This window comes from Dermochelys coriacea, chromosome 7 (genome assembly GCF_009764565.3).
Source record: "Dermochelys coriacea isolate rDerCor1 chromosome 7, rDerCor1.pri.v4, whole genome shotgun sequence".
NCBI classification, from domain to species: Eukaryota; Metazoa; Chordata; order Testudines; family Dermochelyidae; genus Dermochelys; species Dermochelys coriacea.
The window spans coordinates 73795533-73820364 of record NC_050074.1 but is presented as its reverse complement, the minus strand read 5'-3'; the positions used below and the strand labels follow the sequence as shown (position 1 = coordinate 73820364).

Below are 24832 nucleotides of genomic sequence, written 5' to 3'. Positions count from 1 at the left end.
GAGATGAGGAGAAGTTATCCTTCCTTGCACAGGCTCTGTTGTCTCCCAGTCTCAGTGATTAAACAGGGGGAAAAGGGGGAGGGGAGCCCGGGCCCACCCTCTACTCTGGGTTCCAGCTCAGGGACCCTAATAGTATCAGCTGGTAGCTGAACTTTTAGAAACATGACATGTACAATTCCCTGGGCTACTTCCCCCACAGCAGCCCTCACTTCCTCAAGCTCCACTTCACCCTTACCTCAGGGCCTCTTTCCTTGTGCCTGATATGGTGTGTACTACTCAGCCTTTCCAACAGCGCAACTTCCTTCCACAGCTCCTGACATGCACACCCACCTGACTAACTGGGAGGCTTTTAACTAGTTTCAGCCAGCCCCTGATTGGATTCAGGTGTCCCAATCAACCTAGCCTTCTCCCTGCCTTCTGAAAAGTTCTTAATTGGCCCCAGGTGTCTTAATTGACCTGGAGCAGCTGCCATTTCACTTATCCTGGTACCAGGGATTTGATTAGCCTGGAGCTAATATATCTACTACTACCCACTACTCTTCCATAGCCATCTGGCCTTGCTGCGTCACATATCCGCCCCCCACCCCCCTGCTCAACACCATAGAGTTGGGCAACTTGGGACGCCAGGCAGTATGCTTGTGACAGACCATCAGCGTTGCCATGGTGGCATCCAGCCCTGTGCCGTATGTGGAACTGGAATGGTTGGAGGAATAAGAACCACCTGGTAACCCTCGCATTCTTTTCCTTATTCCGCTACATCCTCTGGAGGGGTGCATGGTCGATCACAAGAGTAAATCGACGGCCTAAGAGGTAATAATGCAGTGTCTCCATAGCCCATTTGACAGCAAGGCATTCTCTCTCAACTACTGCATATTTCTGTTCTCTTGGGAGAAGCTTTCTGCTTAGGTAGAGGATCGGGCGTTCCTCTTCTCCCACCATTTGCGACAGAACTGCTCCCAATCCCACCTCGGAACCATCTGTTTGTAAAACAAATTCCCTGTTAAAGTCCGGGGTTATGAGTACAGGGTCATTACAGAGGGCCGTCCGAAGGTCTGTAAATGCCCCCTCTGCTGCGTCGGTCCACTTTACCATGTCTGGACCTCAGGCCTTCACCAGGTCCGTTAGAGGACTTGCCCTAGTGGCAAAGTGGGGAATAAACCATCGGTAGTAGCCTACCACGGCTAGGAATGCATGGACCTGCTTCTTTCGGGTCAGCCAGGGCCAGTTTTGAATTACCTCTAGCTTATTCGTTTGGGGCTTCACTATGCCTCTTCCCATAATATATCCCAGGTACCCAGCCTCTGCTAGCCCTATGGCGCATTTAGCGGGATTAGCAGTGAGGCCAGCCCACCTTAAGGTTCGCAGTACTGCCTCAACTTTCTCCAAGTGGGTTCCCCAGTCTGGCATATATATGATGACATTATCTAGGTATGCAGCTGTATACCTAGTATGGGGGCACAGCAGCTTATCCATGAGGCGCTGGAATGTGGCTGGGGCCCCATGTAGCCCAAAAGGGAGGATGGTGTACTGGAATAGCCCATCCGGGGTGGAGAATGCTGTCTTTTCTTTAGCTTCTTTGGTCAAACGAATCTGCCAGTACCCTTTTGTCAGATCCAGTGTAGTCAAGAATCGGGCACTACCCAGTCGGTCAACCAATTCGTCGATGCGTGGTATGGGGTATGCATCAAACTGGGATATTTCATTCAGTCGGCAAAAGTCACTGCAGAATCTCATGGTACCGTCAGGTTTAGGGACTAGAACAATTGGACTGGACCACTGACTAAGATTCTTCAATAACCCCTAATTCTAACATTTTCTTTACTTTGGCCTCGATTTCCTCTCTTTTGGCTGCTGGGACTCGGTAGGGTCTCAATGTTACCTTGGCTCCAGGGATCGTGCGGATATGGTGATAAGTCTCAGTCGTCCGCCCTGGTTTTGTAGAGAACACATCTCTGTTGCGATTAATCATGTTGACTGCCTCGATCTTTTGGATCGGCATCAAGTCGGATGATATTCTCACTTGCTCATGTAAATTATCCTCCTGGGGAAGGGTCTCCTGCATGACTAAGCATGCCTCTCGTTCATGCCAAGGTATTAGAAGATTGATGTGGTAAATTTGCTCCGATTTCTGGCGGCCTGGTTGCCGCAACTTATAGTTCGCCTCTCCCATGGCTTCGATTATTTAGAAGGGTCCCTGCCACTGGGCCAACAGTTTACTTTCTGCTGTGGGCAACCAGTACCATCACCCGATCCCCTGGTTGGGACCCTCGAAGCTTCACTTGGTGGTTATAATGGGTTCGTTGGGTCTCCTGTGCTCTCTCCAAGTGTTCCCATACAATGGGTGTAACTCGGGCTATCCGATCTCTCATCTGCAGTACATGCTCAACTATGTTCCTTTCGGGATTTGGCTCCTCTTTCCAGGCTTCTCTGGCTATATCCAATATGCCCCGAGGGTGGCTCCCATATAATAGTTCGAATGGAGAGAAACCCATGGAGGCTTGCGGAAGCTCCCGGATGGTGAACATGAGGTAAGGCAATAGGGTATCCCAATCTTTCCCATCCCGGCTCACCACTTTCCTGATCATGGCCTTGGGGGTCCTATTGAACCTTTCCACAAGGCCATCTGTTTGCGAGTGGTATACAGAGGTCCTGTAGAGTTTGTACATGGAGCAATGAACAGAGATCTTTCGTCAACTTGGACATGAAAGGTGTCCCTTGATCAGTCAATATCTCCTTGGGTAGCCCAAGCCTGGCAAAGATCTGTACTAGCTCCTTAGCTAGTGTCTTGGAAGCTGTGTTGCTCAGGGGAACAGCTTCCAGGTACCGGGTTGCATAGTCCAGTACAACAAGCACATGTTGGTGTCCCCGAGCTGTCTTCTCTAGGGGCCCTACCAGATCCATGGCTATCCGTTCAAAAGGAACCTCTATTATTGGAAGAAGTATCAAAGGAGCCTGCAAGTGCGGGCAAGGGCTATGTAACTGACACTCCGGACAAGAGGTGCAGTATCGCCGGACATCTTCATGTACTCCTGGCCAGAAGAACCTCCGCAGGATCCGTGCCTGGGTTTTCTCTACCCCTAGGTTTCCTCCAAACAGGTGACTGTGGGCAAGACTCAATATGGCTTTTTGATGTTTTCGTGGCACCAGAAGTTGCATCTCTTGCTCCTGCATTTGCATCATGTGGTACAGAAGATCTTTCTTCACTATAAAGCAAGGTCCGGGACCCTGGACCTTCCCATCCACGGGTATCCCATCAATCTCGACCACCTCTTTCCTGGCGTTATCATGTCTGGGGTCCTCCGCCTGGTCCCGCCCAAAAGTCTCGCTCCCGGGACTAACCTGCCCAAGCTCCCAGGGGCCGGTTTCTGCTTCTTCCAACGGCTCACCGCCGTCATGGCTGGGTCCAGCTTCTGGCTCACCTTCTGTGGTGGAAGTTCCTCTGTTGGCTGCTCGTGTCCATCTGCCTACTAGGGAGGTCTTCTGGTCTTGGGTCAGGATCTGGGTTCTCAAGGCCTTCGCGGCCCTCCTCTCCTTTTTTGTCTTCCGGGTCTTTCGGGGGCCTGAGAACAGATCCTGAGAAATCTCAGCGAACATCAGGGGTTGACATTCCCCCGGTGACGAGTTGCTGTCCTCAGGGTCCCCACCTTCCTCCAGCCTCTCCGGGGGAAGTAAATTATCAAACCCTGGATAGTCCCTCCCAATGACTACAGGATATGGGAATTTAGGAACTACGCCCACGGTCACCTCAATGGGGTTTCCCTGAGCCTCTATCTCCACTGGGATGGTGGGGTAATGGCTCACGGCCCCATGCACGCATGTAACTGCTACGTGTTTGGCTTGTAGCAGCTGACTATTTTTTACCAGCTTACCCGATATGAGGGTGATAGCACTCCCAGAGTCCACAAACACTGTAGTCTCTGCTCCATTTATCCTCACTGGCCTGGTATAATTATGCGGGGCTAATGCGACTCCCGCGAGGTGGATAAGGGAGCATGGGACCTCCCAATCCCCCAAGTTACATTGCATAGGCTCCTCGGTGCTGGGACACTGTGCTGCTATGTGTCCCCACTCCCCATATGCATAACATCTATAATTGCTTTTAATCACTCCTCTATCCCAGGGGTTAGGGGGTTTAGTCCCAGGGATCCCCCCACTCAGGCCAATCCCTTCCTTCTGGGATCCCCGCTGGTTTTTGCCCACACCCTTCTTCCACCTGGGACTCCCCAGGGGTTTGGCTGCCCAACCTTCCAGGGTGCTTGATTCGAAAGGGGCCTTCCTTGAGTAGTCAGGTCAGTCCCCTGGCTCTCATCCATCTATCTTTCTACCAGTGTTATCATCTCGTCGTACGTGGACGGATCGTTCTGGCCTACCCATTTGCGGAGATCTGGCCGCAGTCCCCGCATGTAATGGTCTATGACCAGGGTTTCCAAAATCTCCTCCGGCCTGCACACCTCGGGTTGTAACCACTTCCATGCGAGGTGTATGAGGTCGAATAGCTAGGACCTCGGGGGGTTGTTCTCCTGGTATTTCCACTCATGGAACCTCTGGGCCCTTACTGCTGCCGTTACCGCTGCTCATGCTAGGATCTCTACCTTCAGACGGGTATAGTCAGTGGCATCCGTGGCAGGCAAAGTAGGCCTTCTGGGCCTCTCCACACAAAAAAGGGGCAAGGATGCTGGCCCACTGCTCCTAGGGCCACGCCTCACGCTGAGCAGTCCTTTCGAATGAGAGGAGATATGCCTCTACATCATCTTTTGACGTCATCTTTGGCAGACAACCAGTGGCCCTCAGGGTTTGCGTCCCGTCGGACCCCTGGGCCTGGGTGGTGAGGATCTTCAGCTGGTCCACCACCTCTCTCAAGACAGCATGATCTTGGGTCGCCTAGCCAATCAATAATTGATTGGTTTCCCGCGGTAGCAGCATAGACTCTTGTTGTGCCATTGCCTGAACGTGGGTGGCCTCCTGCTGGGCTGCCGTGGCTTGTATCAGAGCTCTTACCACCTCCTCCATTGTGGTACAAATCAAACAAACAAAAACAAAAACAAAAAAAATCCAAACCCCCAGTGCACTTTGAAAAAAAAAAACTCTTTCTTCCACCATGCTGTGAACAAAATCCCATTCCTGATACCAATTGTGACAAAGCTCTGTCCTTGCCTCCATGGGTCCTGCGTTTCCTGGCGGATTTCACTAGCCTCAGAGGCTCACTGTGACCCTCCATGTAACCCTTCTTTCTCTAGAGACAATGGTCACAGTCTACTGAGCCATTATCATCATAAGCCAGCGAGGGAGGTGAGGAAACACAGTCTCCTTGCACAGTCTCCGTTGTCTCCCAGTCTCAGTGATTCATCAGTGGGTAAGGAGGCGGGGGAAGAGCCCAGGCCCACCCTCTACTCCGGGCTCCAGCCCAGGGACCCTAATAGTATCAGCTATGGTAGCTGACCTTTTAGAAACATGACATGTACAATTCCCTGGGCTACTTCCCCCACAGCAGCCCTCACTTCCTCAAGCTCCACTTCACCCTTACCTCAGGGCCTCTTTCCTTGTGCCTAATATGGTGTGTACTACTCAGTCTCTCCAACTGCGCAATTTCTTCCCACAGCTCCTGACATGCACTCCCACCTGACTTTTAACTAGTTTCAGCCAGCCCCTGATTGGCTTCAGGTGTCCTAATGAACCTAGCCTTCTACCTGCCTTCTGGAAAGTTCTTAATTGGCCCCAGGTGTCTTAATTGACCTGGAGCAGCTTCCACTTCACTTATCCTGGTACCAGGGATTTGTTTAGCCTGGAGCGAATCTCTCCATCTCCCACGACTCTCCCATAGCCTTCTAGCTTGGAGGGAGGTGGGAAGCTGCTACTCCTGCTGCTGCTAGGCCCTAAGCTCTCCCTGCTGCTCCAGCTGCTCCCCTGGCTGGGCCAGACACCCCGCCCCCCGTTCTCTGCTACCTGGTTGCTGGACCCCCCCCACTCTCGGGTGCTCCTACTGCTCCAACTGCAGCCCCGGGGCGGGGGGGGGCTACTAGCCCACTCCCCAGAGAGGAGGAGTGAGGGACCCCAGCCTCTGCTGTTGTGGACACCACCACCACCTGAGAGGGGTCCTTTCTGCCTGCCTGGATCACCACCTGGAGTTCCTGGAGCTGCTGCTACTGAGAAATCCGCTGCCTGGAGCTGCTGAAGCCCGAGGAGGAGGAGCATCTACCCATGGGGGAGCACCTAGAGACTTTGCAGACCACTGTAGAGGGGGCCTTAAGACTGAGTAACTTTTGAACTGTGCTCTTGTGGTGGGGGTCTTGAGTGTGTTTGTAGGGTCACGGGGTGTGGCGTGGAGCTGCCCACCGGTCCATCTGTGTCCCCCCAACCCCCACCACTACTACCACCACCACTGCCCCCTCCACCACCCCCACTGGCTGTATACCATCTGCCTCAGCTCCTGCCTCTGGACTCAGCTGCTTGCTTGGCTTGCCACGCCCTATTTCCACCCATTGGGCCAGAAGCAGCAGCCAGCCTAAAAAGACTTGTGCAAGTGCACGTCGGTGCATGTGCCCCTCCCCCCGGACTGCCCACCCCACAGCTTTGCCCTTTACTACCTGCCCCATTTGCCACTTGAAGCCTTGCCCCCCCTTTTGCCCCAGCCCCCCTTACTAGCTTCAGTTTGTTTGCATGCCCCACCCATTTTCCTTCAGCAGCCTTTGGTTGTTTGCCCCGTCCCAGCCTCTGAAGCTAGCCCCTTGGTTTCCCTGTTCTACCTCCAGTCCGCTTAGCCCTCGCTTCGTGCACCTATGCCCCCTCCCATGCACTTGTTCCACTCCCCATTTTAGTATCAACCCTCTTCACTGCACCCCCAATGTTGTTGTATCCCCCCTCCCCTAGTGTAACCAGAGGAGCCGGAATTCCACCCTGTGTCGGTGACTGACCCCTAACCCCTGATTGCCCCCCGTCCAGCCCACCCCTTTTGGCGCCCTCCTCCCCTGCCTGCAGCCTAACGGGGAGGAGTGGTCGACCTGCTTCCCCTTTCCCCTCCTTCTTCTGGTATCTCCCCTTCCCTCCCTGCTCACGATGCTGGGGGACGAGACAGGTGGGACACCCCCAGCTACCACTCCCCCGCCTACCCCTCCGTCACCCCCCCAAACCTCTACCTCCACTGCCGAATCATCTGCCATCGCCCCTGCTGGGGCACCAGCAGCAACAGGCACTGGGGTGACCTCCACTGCTGCCATGTTTCTCACCCCCTCAGATTCGGGGGGAGCCCCCCCAGCCGGCAGGAAGGGCCAAGGTAAGAAGAAGGACCAGGCCCTCTATGGCAGGGGCTGCCCCCAATGCCTCGGCCCCACCGCCAGTTGGGGTGTCCCTCCCCGCTGTTCCCTTCACCAGCTCTGCAAGTATCCCTCCCCCGGCGCCCAGGGTATACGCCCAGGTGGCGGCAGCCCCCCCGCCTGCCGCTACATCATCTCTCCTGTCCCCCGCCTCCGCTACCATCTATAGCAGCTGGGGCCCCTTTCCCACCATAACCAGGAAGCACGGCGTCCGTTGCCTCCTGGTGCCCGCCTCGCCCCACGTGGAAACCTACGTGCAGGCGTTGGCGAGGGTGGCGAGGCCCACGGCCATTGTGACGGCCTCCAAAATGTATGGCAAGGTCGTCTTCTTCTTAACATCGGAGGCCGCCGCCCAGGAGGCGGTGGAGAAGGGCCTGGCAGTAGGGGGCGTCTTTGTCCCCTTAGAGCCGCTAGAGAACCTGGGCGTCCGCCTGGTCCTGACCTCCGTCCCTCCCTTTCTCCCCAATGCCGCCCTGTTACCCGCCCTTTCTGCCTTGGGAAAGCCCATCTCTGTCATCAGCCCTCTCCCGTTGGGCTGCAAAGACCCCGCCCTCCGTCACGTCCTCTCGTTCCGCCGGCAAGTGCAGCATCAACTGCCGCTGGCGGCAAGTGATGGAGAGGCACTGGAGGGGTCCTTCCTAGTCCCCTACCAGGGGGCCCGTTACCGGGTGCATTATTCCATGGGGGAGGCCTGGTGCTACCTCTGCCGGGCGATGGGGCACGTCCGGAGGGACTGCCCCTTGGCCCGGCAAGGAGGGGCATCCGGGACCCCCGAGCCCCGGCAGGGCACTGACCCCATCATCGCCAGCGCCCCTGGCTGCCCGGCGCCCGAAACCACCCCTCCTCCTTCCCAGTCCACCATTGCTTCCGCTCAGGCCCAAAGGGCACCTCCCCAACTATGCCCAGACGAGCAGGAAAGCCCCGCCCCCGCTGCTTGCAATCTGGTGGGGCCTGTGGAGGAGGGTGCGGCAGGGACACCGCCGGGCATGGGAGAGGGCCCGCCCCAAGGGGAATCTTCCCTCCCCACTGGAAGGCGGTATCTCCCCTCCACGGGAGTCCCTCTCCTCCAAGGCCCCCGAGGAGCCATCTGAAACCTCAGTGTGCCCCGAGGCATCCATCGCGTCAGATGCTGGCGGGGAGAATCCCGGCGTGGTGGAAAATGATTTCCCATCCATATATGAGGCGATCGAGGCCCTGGGTCTGACCCTGGTCACCCAGAGGGAGGATGACCCTATGCAAGCGGGCCTCGATCTGGGCGACTTCACTCCAGCCCCCTTTTCCCCATGCTCCCTCCCCCAACCGTTGCTTCCGCTCCCACCTCCAAGGAGCCCCCAGACACCTCCATCAACCCAGCTGCAGATGGCACCCACCTGAGGGCCACCGAGCCTGTTGAGGCGACGGCCAGTGCCACGTGGCCGGGACCCGAGTCACCAGGGGTACTCCTCGTTGGTGAGGAGCATTCGACCTCCTTCCCGGGAGGGGGCCCTAAAGAAGATAGTCAACCTCCTGATGCCATGGCTGCCAAATCCACCATAGAGCCTGCGCCCAGCATCACTGAGAGCCCTCTCCCCCCCCCAGAATCTCACGTCTAACCCTGCCCCTGCCCCTGTCCCTATCCCGTCCAACTCCCGAGATTGTTATTGCCGCCCCGGGGCTGTCTCCTTCCCTTTGCCAATAGATGACCCCCAGGGAACGGCCCTTGTGTTTACCCGTCCCGACCCACCAGGGGCTGCTATCTTCCCTCCGCCACCCCCTAACACTCCAACATTCAAGGTACCAATCCATCAGGAACCCCGTCGGGGTCCGCACCCTGTCTGCCCGTCTCGGTGGGCCACGGGCTGTACCAAGGGCCCCGTCGGGGAGTAACCAGGAGACTGTAACCCCACCGCCCCATGCGCTGCGAGAGGAGTTGCGGGAGTTTCTAGAAGATGTCCGTGGCTCCCACAACAAAGTACAGCTTGCTCTCCAGCGATGGGGGGACTTTAATCAAATCCTCCGGGCCGCAAGGGCACTCATGGGGGAGGGTAAAAGGACCGGGAGGCAGGGTGCCGCGGCCTACCAGCGGGTCCGCCTTTTCCGTGACTCCTTACTCACCTACTGGGTAGGTCACGGACTGCTGCACGGCCCGTCGGGAGCCGCGAGCGTCCCTGCCGGTGAGATTCCCCCCCGCAGCCCTCCTCATGGCACCTCTTACCATCGCAACATTGAACACCCGCGGCTGTAGGACGGGTCTCCGCAAGTCCCAGGTGCTCTCCTTCCTTCGGGAGGAGAGGTACTCTGTGTTTTTCTGCAGGAGACCCATACGGATCCGACGGCCGAAGACAGCTGGCGGCTGGATTGGAGGGACAGGGTCTACTTTAGCCATCTCACAGTTCATACAGCTGGAGTGGTGACCCTGTTCTCCCCCGACCTATGGCCCGAGGTGCTGGGGGTCGCCGAGGTTGTGCTGGGCCGCCTGCTGCACCTCCGGGTCTGCATGGAGGGGCTCGTAGTCAACCTCGTCAACATCTATGCCCTGGCAGCGACCCCAGAGCAGCTGCAATTATATCAGCAAGCGTCCGCCTTCCTCGGCACCTTGGATCCTCAGGAGTGCCTGGTCCTGGGAGGGGATTTTAACATCACCCTAGAGGAGCGGGACCGCTCGGGGACCAAGCAGAGCCCAGCCGCCGCCACCGTCCTCCAGGAGAGAGTCGAACACCACTCCCTGGTGGACGTCTGGCACGACCACCATCCGGATGACACTTCCACGTTCACCTTTGTCCGGGTGGAGGCCCATCGGTCGCGCCACTCCCGGTTGGACCGCATTTATTTATCACGCTTCCATCTTTCACGAGCCCACTCCTCCAGCATCCGGCCGGCCCCATTTTCTGACCATCATTTAGCCACCATGACGGCTTCCCTCTGCACAGAGAGGCCGGGGCCGGCCTATTGGCATTTCAACAACAGCTTGCTGGAGGATGCGGGCTTCGTGGCATCCTTCCGGGAGTTCTGGCTGGCCTGGCAAGGGCAGCAGCGTGCCTTTCCCTCGGCGCGGTGGTGGTGGGAGCTAGGGAAGGTGCGCGCCCAGCTCTTCTGCCGTGACTACACCCGGGGCGCCAGCTGACGGAAGGATGCGGCGATAGAGCAGTTGGAACAGGAGGTTTTAGAGCTGGAGAGGCGTCTGGCCGCCAACGCTGAGGATCCACCCCTCTGCGGAGCGTGCCGGGAGAAGCGGGAGGAGCTCCGAGCCCTCGAGGATCATCGGGCCCGAGGTGCCTTTGTTAGATCCCGCATCCGTCTTCTTCAGGAGATGGACCACGGCTCCCGCTTCTTCTACGCCCTGGAGAAAAAGAGGAGGGCTAAAAAACATGTCATCTGTCTACTAGCAGAAGATGGCACCCCCCTCACGGATCCGGTGGAGATGTGCGGGAGGGCAAGAGCCTTCTACGCAAGCCTTTTCTCCCCGGATCCGACCGATCCTAACGCTTGCAGAGTGCTCTGAGAGGAGCTCCCGACGGTCAGCGCGGGCGACCGAGACCGGCTAGAGCTGCCTCTCACTCTGGCCGAGTTCTCAGAAGCCCTCCGTCGCATGACCACCAATAAATCTCCGGGCATGGACGGGCTGACCGTGGAGTTCTACCGCGTATTCTGCGACATCCTCGGCCCAGACCTAGTCACCGTCTGGGCCGAGTCTTTGCAGAGTGGGGTCCTCCCTCTTTCGTGCAGGCGAGCCGTGCTGGCCTTATTGCCGAAGAAGGGGGACCTCTGCAATTTACGAAATTGGCGCCCCTTCTTGCTCCTCAGCATGGACTACAAAGTCGTGGCAAAAGCAATCTCGCTGCAGCTAGGGTCCGTGTTGGCGGACATGGTCCACCCAGACCAGACCTTCACCGTCCTAGGCCGCAGCATCTTCGACAACCTATATCTGGTCTGGGACCTTTTGGAACTCGGGTGTAGGGATGGTCTGTCGTTCGTCCTCCTGTCCTTAGATCAGGAGAAGGCGTTCGACAGGGTGGATCACGGGTATCTCCTGAGCACTTTGCAAGCATTTGGCTTCGGACCCCAGTTTGTGGCTTTCCTCCGGATGCTATACACCTCTGCAGAGTGTCTGGTCAGGCTCAACTGGACCCGGACCGAACCAGTAAGCTTCGGGCGAGGAGTACAGCAGGGGTGCCCCCTCTCGGGCCAGCTGTACACTCTGGCAATCGAGCCCTTCCTCTGTCTCCTCCGAAGAAGGTTGACAGGGTTGGTGCTGAGGGAGCCGGAGCTGCGGCTGGTCCTGTCGGCATACATTGATGACGTGCTCCTCGTGGTCCAGGACCCGGGCGACTTGGCACTGGTGGAGGCTTGCCAGGCCATCTATTCGGCAGCCTCCTCCGCGTGGGTCAACTGGGTCAAGAGCTCTGGCTTGGTGGTAGGGGACTGGCGGCAGGCGAGCTCCCTCCCACCCGCGCTTCAGGCCATCCGGTGGAGCATGGGTCCGCTGCTCTATCTGGGCGTTTACCTTTCTGCCACGCATCTCTCTCCGCCAAAGAACTGGCAGAATTTAGAGGGCAGGGTGATAGAGCGGCTCCAGAAATGGACAGGACTACTCCAGTGCCTCTCCCTTCGAGGGAGAGCGCTGGTGCTTAATCAACTAGTCCTGTCCATGCTCTGATACTGGCTCAACACCCTGGTCCCGGCCCTGGGTTTCCTGGCCAACCTCCAGACATCGATTCTGGAGTTCTTTTGGTCAGGACTGCACTCGGTCCCTGCAGGGGTTCTCCATCTACCTCTGGAGGAGGGAGGGCAGGGCCTGAAATGTCTGCTCACTCAGATCCATGTCTTCCGCCTCCAGACCCTGCAGAGGCTCCTTTATGGTGCAGGTAGTCCGTCGTGGAGCATACTGGCGTATGCCTTCCTGCGCCGCTTCCGAGGGCTCTGATACGACCGGCAGCTCCTTTATCTCCATCCGAGAGGTCTTCCGCGAGACCTCTCTGGGCTGCCGGTCTTCTACCAAGACCTCCTCTGGACCTGGAAACTCTTTTCAACGACCAGGTCCGTGGCGGCCACCGAGGGGGCAGATCTCCTCGCGGAGCCCCTGCTACACAACCCCCAGCTCCATGTGCAGGTGGTGGAGTCCCCCTCAGTGCACCAGAGGTTGGTCCTGGCAGAAGTCACAAGAGTCAGAGACCTTCTGGACTATGACCAGGGAGACTGGGTGGATCCCCTGACGCTCGCTCAGCGCATGGGGCTCTCCAGACCTCATACTCCCTGGCGCGTACTTCAGGAGGTGAAGGCTGCTTTACCGCCCACTGCTCGGGTTTATCTCGACCGGGTCCTACACGAAGGCACACCCTGCCCGCCCGCTACCCACTGGACCTTTTAATTGGACCCCTGCCCCGTGGACCCAACCGACCCCCTCACCCCTTCACTGGAAGCCGGCTGCATGACATGCAGCCGGTCTGCTTTCAAACGACGCCAAGAAAACATCTATACACACTCATGCTCCATACCCTTCACGCCCTCACCCTCGTGTCCTGCCCCGATACAAAATGGCGGGATCTCCTGCCACCTTTGGAGGGCGAGGAGCCCCAGTGGGCCAGCTTATATTCCACCTTAGTCCCGAGACCCGCCGGGGATGTCAGTTGGCAGCTCCTTCATGGAGCCGTGAGCACGGGCGTGTACTTGGCGTGGTTCACCTCAATCCCAGACACCTGCCCCTTTTGCGGCGTGAGGGAAACCCTGGCACATATACACCTGGAGTGTGCCAGGCTGCAGCCCCTATTCCGGCTCCTCACCAATATTTTATTATGGTTTTGGTTGCACGTTTCCCCTCACCTTATTTATGCACTCCCTATCCGTGGCCCCACAAAGTCACGGTATCTCCTGGTCAACCTCCTCCTGGCCCTAGCTAAAATGGCCATCTATAAAACCAGAGTGAGGAGGTTGGCCAATGGAGTCTCCTGTGACTGTGGGGCCTATTTCCGATCCTCGGTCCGTTCACTTATCCGGGCAAAGTTCCTCTGGGCGGTGTCCTCTGACTCCCTTGACACCTTTGAGGAGCAGTGGGTGCTCTCCGGGGTTCTCTGCTCGGTGTCCCCATCCAGTTCCCTTCGTTTGACCCTTTGACCACACTCCCGTCCCTTTATTTCATTAGTTGTCCCCTGGAATTTTTTGGTATCTAGGTCCTATGGATCCCCCTTTTAGACTGGGGGGAATCCTTTAGCGGTGGACGGGCTTTGCCCGGCCACTTCCTGGATCCCAGTAAGACTACTCTTCCATAGCCATCTGGCCTTGCCCCGTCACACCAGTAATTCCCCAAGATACAGAGAGGACCATTTACTTTCCATGCTCATTCTACCTTAATGATGCATAAACATTTTAAAGGGTTGATTCTCACTCAAAGAGCATATAGCACCAACAGACTAGCTTTTTAAATGAAAAGGCAAATCTCATAGATGAATACCGCACAAGTGAGGAGTGATTAGCGCTCCTTCACATATGAGTAAGGCTTGAATAAGTCATTGGCACCTTCGGCACTCACAAATTAAGATCCTTTCATATTTATGAAATATAATCACCCTTTAAGGTTGAGGTATCAGAAAACTCAGTAATATCAGTGTCTCCATACTGAAGCAAGGATTCCTATAGCAACCTTTGTATTTGGGACTCTGTTGAGAGGGATGGGAACTTGTAAAACCGGTTGGTAAAAAGAGAGTAGCAGAAATAACTCACGCTTTATAATCACAGTTGAATTATATCAATCACTGAGGTGCAGTGGTCAATCTTTTAAACTGCTACTTTACAAGATAGCATCTCAGAATTATTTTTATTACGAAAATTCCATGAGAGTTCATTTTAAGTAGTAAGATTTATGCCAAGACAAAATGGAAGCTATTAGTCCTTTAGACTAGCATAAATGGTGGAAGCTATAGAATCATATAATATCAGGGTTGGAAGGGACCTCAGGAGGTCATCTAGTCCAACCCCCTGCTCAAAGCAGGACTAATCCCCAATTTTTGCCCTAGCTCCCTAAATGGCCCCCTCAAGGATTGAACTCACAACCTTGGGTTTAGAAGGCCAATGCTCAAACCACTGATCTATCCCTCCCCCCTCAGCTACAATAATTGCTCTTGAAATAAAACACACAGTCTCCACACAGAATTTAATCTTTTAGACTTAAAAAAAAAAAAAAAAAAAAGACAGCAAATCCTGGAATACCCACACATAAAAATCACATTTCTGCTGCAGACACATGGGGTAATGTCGTATCTCCAAAGTACTTGCCAGTAATGATAACTGCACAGAAAACAATCCCTTATTTTGACCAATCCATGCTGATTGGTAGTATTCAGAATAGACCAAACTTTATTATTATTCCAGTGTATAGCTATACTTCACTGACTATCTCACTGATATTTTGTTACTGCTATTAAGGGAAAATTGTGAAAATAAGTCACATACCAAATACAGCTGTTAAACTACTATTGAAGTCAATAGGAAATCCATATGCTGATATAACTACACAATTTATTCTCATGTATTAAATATATATTTACCTCTGTTATTAATCCAGTCTGTGTGTTAAATTGAAAGAATTTTAAGCACCTGTTTTCTAATCTACATCACAAATCGGGACTAGGCAGTCATGCCTAATGGTTGGAGCTAGATTCAGCAGCCAGGAATAAGCACCACAGGTCGGAGCTGGAGTTAGAAATCAGCTATTGGGAACCACTCAGAGGAGCAAGGCTGGACTAGACAGGAGCAAGACTTGGAGCAAGGCTAGCAGCAGAACAAGTAGAGGCAAGATCACAGCTGTGAGCATGTAGATTGAGCAGCAAGAAATAAATTGTTATTGTTGGGCCCTTGAGCAATTTTGCCTGATTGACCACTCTGGCTACCAAGCAGCGTGGTCAATCAAGCAAAGCTGCTGTAGCTCAGGTGTGCTCATAGGCTGCCCTGTGACTGGGCATGCACAGGTGCAAGTATTCATTCCTGACAATCTCTTATGCCCTTGTTTTACCTTCCAAACACAATGAAAGTAGAAGTAACACTTGAGGCCAATTTTATGCTCATAGAAATTTTGCCTTTCTTGATCTAATGAACATGGCTTGTAGGGGTTTCCAGTACGGCATGGGAATGGAAACTTTTTAAAAGAGGTTTCATATTAGGATTTGTAAAACATTTGCTGTGCATGCAAACCTAGATTTTGGGGCTAAAGTAGTTGACAGTATATCTCTAATCATTGCCTAATATGGACCCAATCCTGAAAACACTTTGCATATGAGTTGATTGCAATAAGACTGCTCATGCAAGTAAAGTTACTTATGTGCATAAGTATGTTCAAGATTTAGTCCTAAACAATCATGTGAACTTTTAAGTTAAAGCAAAAAAGTTGCAATATGAAGTTATTAATGACACCCCGCATGCTTCTCCCCCACAAAATTCTATATTTCAGTCAGTGGTTGGGGCAAGGTCTCAAAATGAGACTGAACATAGCATAGCGTGCAAAGCAAACTTATTTCCCAGTCGTAAAGTAGACAAAACATGAATATAATTAATGACTGTATGATAAGTATCATGTGCTTTGCACACTTATGGTATAAAAAGTTTGTAGGAATTATAAAACCTGTACATTTTCTATTATTTACAGAACCATTTGCTTCTTCCTTTCTCCCCAGCACAAAGTGTCCTTTTCCTCAGTCCTTTCTGTGCACACAATGATGAATATGACTTTGGTTTAGATGGTGCTTTTCCTATTGAATGTATCTTACAAAAACATTTTGCAGGTTACTAAATGAATTTGTTAATGGTAGTGCAGTTACCATGCGGACAGTTATTATGAACTCAACCATAGTGCTCTGGAGCTAAGCAAATAATTTTCAGCTAATAATTTATTCAACAAATTTCACCTCTTTCTGTTTGCGAATTGTCTGTGGACACCTCACAATTCTCAGGCTTACTAGATACTTGGCATTACTTTGCTGAAGCATTTCGGTGACTAATTCTTGGCCTGTATCTCATCTTAAAGCATTACAAATATATGCTACTCCCAATTCAAACTCTGCTGGTTAATATTGACTGGACTGATAGGCCACATGGCACATTTCTGTTCTCCGGTTGATTACTCAAATATGCAAGGTCCAAGGAGTAGTCTAACCCCAGTTCAGCAAAGCACTCAAGCATAGGCTTAAACTTGAGCATGTGAGCAGTCCCACTGATGCTAATGGGACTATTATGAAAGTGCTTCATTGCTTTGCTGGATCAGGATACTGCATGCTCAGTACTTTGCAGGATTGAGCCCTAAATGAGCATAACTCTTAGTTATGTTGTTAGAGTGTTGTTTCTAATTTAAATGCTCATACATTCAAAATTTGCTTCCTGTGCATATTCTCCAAATTTGTTGAAAGTTTCCCTCTGCTAATACTGTTAACGAGAATATTTGCAAGACACTAACAAAAGGGGCCTGAACAATGTTAAAGCAATTCATTTAAATACTGGATCAAATAATTATGATTTTTTTTTGGCAGCTCTGAAGCAAACACATATCCTTGGAAATCAGAATCTGTTTTATTGAGTGAGAACATTGGATCATAAACCAAGACCATCGCTTGCTCTTTTTTATTTCCACTTGAACATTCACCAGTGATCTGCAGAAGGGTCTTTCTTCTCCTCTTCGTCCTCCCAGCCTAACTCTGACTATACTTCAGCATTTGCACTGTAAGAGACTTCGTCCAGGTGTGCGATTAGATCCTACACCATTTGATCCAGAAGTGAGAGACCCGTTAAGTGTGTCATAACCAAGATATACTGATGATATGATGACTGTGACACTACAACTGTTTGGCTTGAACAACAAACTTCTCTAGCAAATACATGGCCTCCTGTGGAACAGTTTGTGTGTGGAAGAGGTTCTAAGCTACTCTGCAGAATAGGCAATCTTAATCAACAGCAATAAGCATGTAAATAAAAATAGGATTCTGAACAATCAGGCAATAACAAAAGAGTCTAACAATAGAGTCTATGAGCTAGTATTGCCTCCTATCTTAGTGTTTAAATTTAGAACTGTAGTTTGAAGTTTAAAAAGTGACTAATTAATCCTATGAATCAACCTGGAAGTACAACCTGCTTCCAGCAAAGAAGCACATGAATGGTCTTTGCATGTCCAGGAGCGCATGCTACATTCCTGAGCACACTTCAAGAAACCTTGTTAAAAGACAGGAACAAGAAGGAAAGATGAAAGAGGTTAATGGGAGTCAACTGCACATAAAATGTTTCACGCTCCAGTATTTTAACCTGAAACCAATAGTTAAGTAAACCTGTCATCTTCCCTTTAAGTGATGTATGTACAATATCATTTATATTAGTTTTCCCTTGGGTATAATATAGCTGTTCATAAGGGAATTCGGTGGAACTTAGAGGCTTGTAACTCCTCGCTTAAAATGTATCAGAGACAGAGCTCTAGTCACAAAACCTTACAGGACATTTATGTGCGATCTCCTACTAGGTTTACTTTCATGAACTGCACAAAAGAAGAAAGATTAATGTACTTTAGATATTTCATTCTAAAGAGAGATTTTGAACAGTTAAATCCAGTTTACCTACGACAATGATAAGTCTACACTGGGAAGGAAAGAACATATTGAAACTTCAACTTCACGTAAGACTACACATCTCCCAGATACATACAACTACCCAGTTAGGGTAGGTCTACACTGCAGCTGGGAGTCCCAGCCCTCATAGACAGACACAGGCTATCTCTGTTCAAGCTAGTGTGCTAAACATGGCAGTGTGGACGTTGCAGCACAGATGGCAGCACAGGCTAGCCACCTGAGCTCAGACCCAGGAGGTCAGGTGGGCTTGTATTCAGATAGCTAGCCCATGCCATCACCCATGCCGCAACATCCACAATGTTATTTTTTGCATGGTAGCTCAAAGAGAACTAGCACATATCTGTCTACCCACAATGGGAGTAGAGTGACCAGATGAAACGGAGAAAATATCGGGACGCATGGGAGAAGCAAAAAAAAAAGGGGGCCGGAGTTGACGAAACGAAAAAAACAAAACAAAAAAACCACCAGACAAATGGCATCCCGACCGTGTATCGGTCGGGACAAAGACCTAAAAATCAGGACAGTCCCAATTTTAATCGGGACGTCTGGTCATCCTAACTGGGAGATACCCTAGGGGTATGTCTACACTGCAATAGAACACCCACGGCTGGCCTTGTCAGTTGACTCAGGTTCGTGGCGGGTAGGGATTTGGAGCTATAAAATTGCAAAGTAGAAGTTCGGGCTCGGTCTGGAGCCTGGGTTCAGGGACAGACCCTCAGTGGCCTGCTCAGGATAGTGCCACTCCCACTCCACAATCTGGCTGCCTTGCAGCTCCAATAAAGCCATTTCAGTTCTCAGAATTAAATGATGCTGCACCATTAACGGCTGAGAACTGAAGAGACTGGTCTGAGAATCTCAAGGGCCTTATGGGAGTCTTTAAAAACCTTATTTCTGAGGTTAGCATACAAGGGAGAGGTCTTCGTTTTTCACCTGTTCTGGTTACAGACTGGAAAAATATCCTTCAAGAGGCATCACAGGCTCAGTAACACAAATATTCAAGCAAGATGTCGAAGATTTCACACGTGGGGCAAATGGGGAAAATGTCAGACCTTTATTTCAAACTTTAAAATCATTGTACAAGTTAATATATACAGGTAGACTAACTATTCACTTTTTTAACAGCATTTAACCTCACCGGGAACTGGGAACTAGGTGAGGTAACTAGGCCTCAGACGGTATTTTACTAGTATGCTTAAAAACATCATTCACTATAAACATCATGGTGTACATAGCACACACTAAAATGGGATAGCTGCTGACAAACTATTAATGAAGTTTTATTACTAAGTCTATACTGCATTGCCCAACCGTCAATGAAATATCACAGTAAAAACTTTAAAGATAAGGACAGTCTCATCTGAGGTACTAAGAACTTTGCCCCTAGTATGGTAGTGATTCTGGAGATATTTTACAGAGGACCTATGTGAATATCTATCTTTATCAAGTTTTGTCGGTTTACTTACATTGCTAGAAATCAATTTTTAAAAGTGTTGCTTTATGTATACCTTTTGGGCCAGATTCTAATATAAGTGATGAGGACCTACATTGACTGAGATCAGCTACAATAGTGTAAAAGCGATGTGAAGCCAACAGCATGCAGAAATCTGCTGAGAGCACAAGGACACAACATTTTCCCCAAAATGGGGTATGAAAAAATTTCTAACACTTCATTTTCTATGGTGTTTTAAATCCCAAAGAGCTTCAAAAGCCACCATACACTTAAACTCTCATCTGCTTTTGCTTTGAGACTTATCTTCCAAATGACAGAGTATCATAGTGTAACAGATCATGCCTGAGCATAACCCAGCCAGGTATATATTAGCACCCCTTTTCCTGGCATGAATTGAAATATTTGTGCAAAGTATCCTTTTAATGGATTATATGCTTTTAATGCCGAACAAGGGCCTTGTACGTCAAATACACAGCACTATGACAGAATTATACACTAACGAATAAACACCACTCTTCACACAGTATCTGCCGTTGGACCAGAAGCTTGGTCTCCTGAATTAAAACACTATAATTTATCTCTCCACGTACCAATTATGTACATAAGGCAGACAATTCTTACATCAGCAGCAATTCCAAGTCAGTAAAACTGAATCAGTGCCACTGTTTAACCAGTCTCAGGAAGGTATTTGCATTTAAGCATGTACAGCTTAATTTTTATATCATTATTACCTAACAGAAAAGGGCACTTACTGAAATCATCAAGGATCTACTTGCAAATGAATACAAGTTAGAAGGGATATTTGTTGGCATCTCTATATTTGGTTTCTGTAATATTCACTGCATGAACAAGATTTACATAGTTCACTTATTCCAATTCTACTCAGTAGAAGTAATGGCTATTTAGAAAACTGAATTCTCACAATCTTTGATCGGTTCCTCAGAATTATCTCCAGCAGTTGATCACCAGCCTCTTTCATCAGGAACAAAGAATCATCACTCTAGCCCTACTCCACCTCTAGACACTTAAAGCTTAACCTCCTAAAAGTGAGATCCTGGGAGAATAGAAAAGAATCCACAAAATCTTAAATTACACCTCCGGAGTAGGAACCAATTTCTCTCTTTTTTTTATCTTGGACTAGAAGACTAAGAACCAATACTACAGGATCTAAACTGGAAATGATTAATCTATTGCATGGAAAACTCTCCTCAAAAACATGGTCAGAGGCTGGTAACACTCTTGGCCTGATTCTCCTTTCATCCCACTGTTAATCAGGAGTTTAAAAAAAAAATCTATTGGAAAAGTGGGGAGGAATCATATCCCGTGGGGACACAGTCAGTGCTTCTTAACTGTTGAATGGTGTTTAGATACCATGAGGGTGGGAGCATTAGAATCAGCAGGTGTTCTGCATGCTTACCATGACAATGAAGGGTTCCTCCATTTCAAATTCTCAGAATTTTGCTCTCCTGGGTACAGACAGTAATAAGCAATAATAGATGTACAGTGTTTATGCAACTAGTATCAGGACTGCAACCTCACTAAAAGTATAAGAACATGGAAAAACTCACTCCATTAGTCACTAGAATGAACATTACCATCTATTTTTTATACTACTGAAGCCATAGTCAATTGGTAATTTAAAAGGCTCTTAATGGAATGAATGCAGACCCAAACATTCTCCTCTTCAATTAAAAATGTTAAAAAAGCATAATCTAGTTTAGGCATAATTTGGCTCCAGTAAGCAATCTTTGTTGAAAGTAATTCTGTGAATTATGAACCTAAGGAGAACAAAATAGGCTCTTACCATAGCTCAAGTGAAAGGTGCCTTGCAACTTCTCCGGACCTAGCACATGACATCCTCCAACTCTTCTCTGTGCCAATATTTATTTACACTATACAGCCAGATTCTGTGGCCAGTCTCCAGCATGCATCGTCCTTTGGATTCAATGGATATCATGCATGGGCAGCTGAGGGCTGAATTGGTTTCTAAGGGTTTATTCATTTCACATTAATGTTAATCCCATATGCAAGTCCATCAGGAGGAAAACTGTAGAATATATTCATGGTTTATAAAATCAGACCAGTCTCTGTTTCTGTTCAGGGACTCTGTAATATCAAAAGCAAGTTCTGCAAAATTATAATTTACTTAAATGAACTTCAAACACACACTTTTACATAAGAGACAGATTCTGAAATAAAAATGGATTTTTTCAAGTATTTTTTGCCCTCTATCTATTTTTTGCCTTCTATCTATCTAAGAGGGTAATATCCTCTTCAAAGTCTGAAGTGAATTCTTTGTCCCTGTTTTGTCCTTTTTGCAGTCTCAAGAATATTGATTTTATCTTCACTTTGTGAATGGATCTGAAATTACCAAGGCTATTTTTTGTTGAATAACTTCAACTTATGTAGCCTCCCATCCGCCAGTACATACTTGCACAGGCATGCTGTCTGTCTATTGTATTTGCTTCACTCTGGCAATTACCGATGCAAGGCCAGCAGGCAGAGGCTCAAAACATTGTGTTCTGCATAAAAGAATACTATCTTTTGTTGTTTTGTTTTTATCCAAAGAGAATTTTCCCTGGGAATAATTTTGATGTTCTAAAAACATTGGGCCTGATTCAGATACCCTTCCTTCTGCTGAGTAATGCCCTATTCAAGGAGTAGCTCCATTACTTTCTATAGCCATATAATAAAAAGAAAACAAGGAAAGAAGAAGTGGGCTACAGTTGCCAGGCATCAGGTTTTTGTCCAGAATACCTGGTTGAAAAGGGACTCTGGCAGCTCTGGTCCGCACAGCTGACAAGGCCCTGTGCCAGCATGTCTATTCAGCTCCTAGGTGGAGAGACGGCCATGGGGGCTCTGCACACTGGCCTTACCTACAGGCACCACCCTGAACACCAGCTCCGCAGTTCCCATTGGCCAGGAAATGTGGCCAATGGGAGCTGTGGAGGTGGCACCTGTGGAAAGGGCAGCGCACAGAGCCCCCTGGCCACCCCTTCACTTAGGAGCTGAAGGGACGTGCTGCCGCTTCCCAGGAGCCACATGGCTTTCCTCTGTCCCTGGGAAATGCCGGGATCATCTGAGATAAGTGCTACCCGGAGCCCGCACCCCAAACCCCCTCTGTCAAGTTCCTTCCCCACTCTGAACTCTAGAGAGGCCCCATAAGCTTATTCTTACCAGCTTAGGTTAAAACTTCCCCAAGGTACAAACTATTTTACCTCTTGTCCCTGGTCTTTATTGCTGCCACCACCAAGTGTCTAACAAATATAACAAGGAAACAGCCCACTTGGAAACGTCTTTCCCCCAAAAATCCCCCCAAGCCCTACACCCCCTTTCCTGGGGAAGGCTTGATAAAAATCCTCACCAATTTGTATAGATGAATACAGACCCAAACTCTTGGATCTTAAGAACAATGAAAAAGCAATCAGGTTCTTAACAGAAGAATTTTAATTAAAGAAAAGGTAAAATAATCACCTCTGTAATCAGAATGGTGAATACCTTACAGGGTAATTAGATTCAAAACATAGAGATTCCCTCTAGGCAAAACCTTAAGTTACAAAAAGACACAAAAACAGGAATATACATCCCATTCAGCACAACTTATTTATCAGCCATTTAAACAAAACAGAAATCTAACGCATATCTAGCTAGATTACTTACTTAGTTCTAAGACTCCATTCCTTTTCTGTTCCCAGCAAAAGCATCACACACACACACAGACAGACCCTTTGTCCCCCCCCAGATTTTAAAGTATCTTGTCTCCTCATTGGTCATTGTGGTCAGGTGCCAGCGAGGTTATCTTAGCTTCTTAACCCTTTACAGGTAAAGGGACTTTGCCTCTGGCCAGGAGGGATTTTATAGCACTGTATGCAGAAAGGTGGTTACCCTTCCCTTTATGTTTATGACACCCTCCCATGCCCCAACCCCTTGTTCCAGCCCAGAGCCCCCCTCCCACACTCTGAACCCCTTGTTCCCAGCCCAGAGCCCCTTCCTGCATCCCAAACCCCTGATCCCCAGCCCCACCCCAGAGCCTGCACCCCTAACCAGAGCCCGCACCCTCCTGCACCCCAAGCCCCGCCCCAGCCTGGTGAAAATGAGCAAGTGAGTGAGAATTGGGGAGAGCGAGCAATGGAGGGAGGGAGGGAGGATGGAGTAAGTGTGGAGTGGGGCCTCGGGGAGGGGCGGGACAGGGGGCAGGGCAAGGGTGTTCAATTTTCTGCAGTTAGAAAGTTGGCAACTCTAAGTGGGACCACTAACCACTGAGGATGGGTTGGAGATTAAAAATAATCTAGGCATGGCCCAACACCTCAACAAATACTTTGCCTCGGTTTTTAATAAGTCTAATGAAAAGCTTAGAGATAGTGGCAGGGTAGTTAGTGTGAATGAGGATATAGATTCATAGATACTAAGGTCAGACGGGACCATTCTGATCATCTAGTCTGACCTCCTGCACAACGCAGGCCACAGAATCTCACCCACCCACTCCTATGAAAAACCTCACCTATGTCTGAGCTATTGAAGTCCTCAAATCGTGGTTTAAAGACTTCAAGGAGCAGAGAATCCTCCAACAAGTGACCCGTGACCCATGCTACCAAGGAAGGCGAAAAACCTCCAGTTTTTGGCCTCTTCCAATCTGCCCTGGAGGAAAATTCCTTCTCGACCCCAAATATGGCGATCAACTAAACCCTGAGCATATGGGCAAGATTCACCAGCCACATACTACAGAAAATTCTTTCCTGGATAACTCAGATCCCATCCATTTAATATCCCATCTCAGGGGATTAGGCTTATTTACCCTGAATATTTAAAGATCAATTAATTACCAAAATCCCATTATCCCATCTTACCATCTCCTCCATAAACTTATCGAGTAGAATCTTAAAGCCAGATAGATCTTTTGCCCCCACTGCTTCCCTTGGAAGGCTATTCCAAAACTTCACTCCTCTGATGGTTAGAAACCTTCATCTAAATTTCAAGTCTAAACTTCCTGGTGACCAGTTTATACCCATTTGTTCTTGTGTCCACATTGGTGCTGAGCTTAAATAATTCCTCTCCCTCTCCCGTATTTATCCCTCTGATATATTTAATATATGGAGGTAGAAATTACCACATCTGAGGGAGAAGTCAAACTCAAACAGTTTAATGCAGGGGTTCTCCAACTGGGGGTTGGGACCCCTCAGGGGGTCATAAGGTTATTACATGGGGGGGGGGTCATAAGCTGTCAGCCTCCACCCCAAACCCCACTTCGACTCCAGCATTTATAATGGTGTTAAATATATAAAAAACTGTTTTTAATTTATAAGGGGGGGATTGTACTCAGAGGCTAGCTATATGAAAGGGGTCACCAGTACAAAAGTTTGAGAACCACTGGTTTAATGGGACTAAATCAGGGGGGCCCAGATAATTTCCATCCAAGAATATTAAAAGAACTGGCACATAAAATTGCAAGCCCAATAGTAAAGATTTTTAATGATCCTGTAAACTCGAGGATCATTCCC

The 24832-nt window shown here is 49.8% G+C and overlaps 1 protein-coding gene across 5 annotated transcripts in view; it reads right to left on the bottom strand.

The window, feature by feature from the left end:
• GRID1 (glutamate ionotropic receptor delta type subunit 1) overlaps positions 1–24832 on the bottom strand; it is an 857119-nt gene that overhangs the window by 790543 nt on the left and 41744 nt on the right. Inside the window, exon 1 of one of the 5 annotated variants that reach the window (XM_043519480.1) lies at positions 14831–15074. The exons of the other annotated variants lie outside the window; for them this stretch is intronic. The gene's annotated coding sequence lies outside the window, so the exon portion shown is untranslated. Of the gene's footprint in view, positions 1–14830; positions 15075–24832 lie in introns of those variants that run through there. 5 annotated transcript variants of the gene reach the window in all.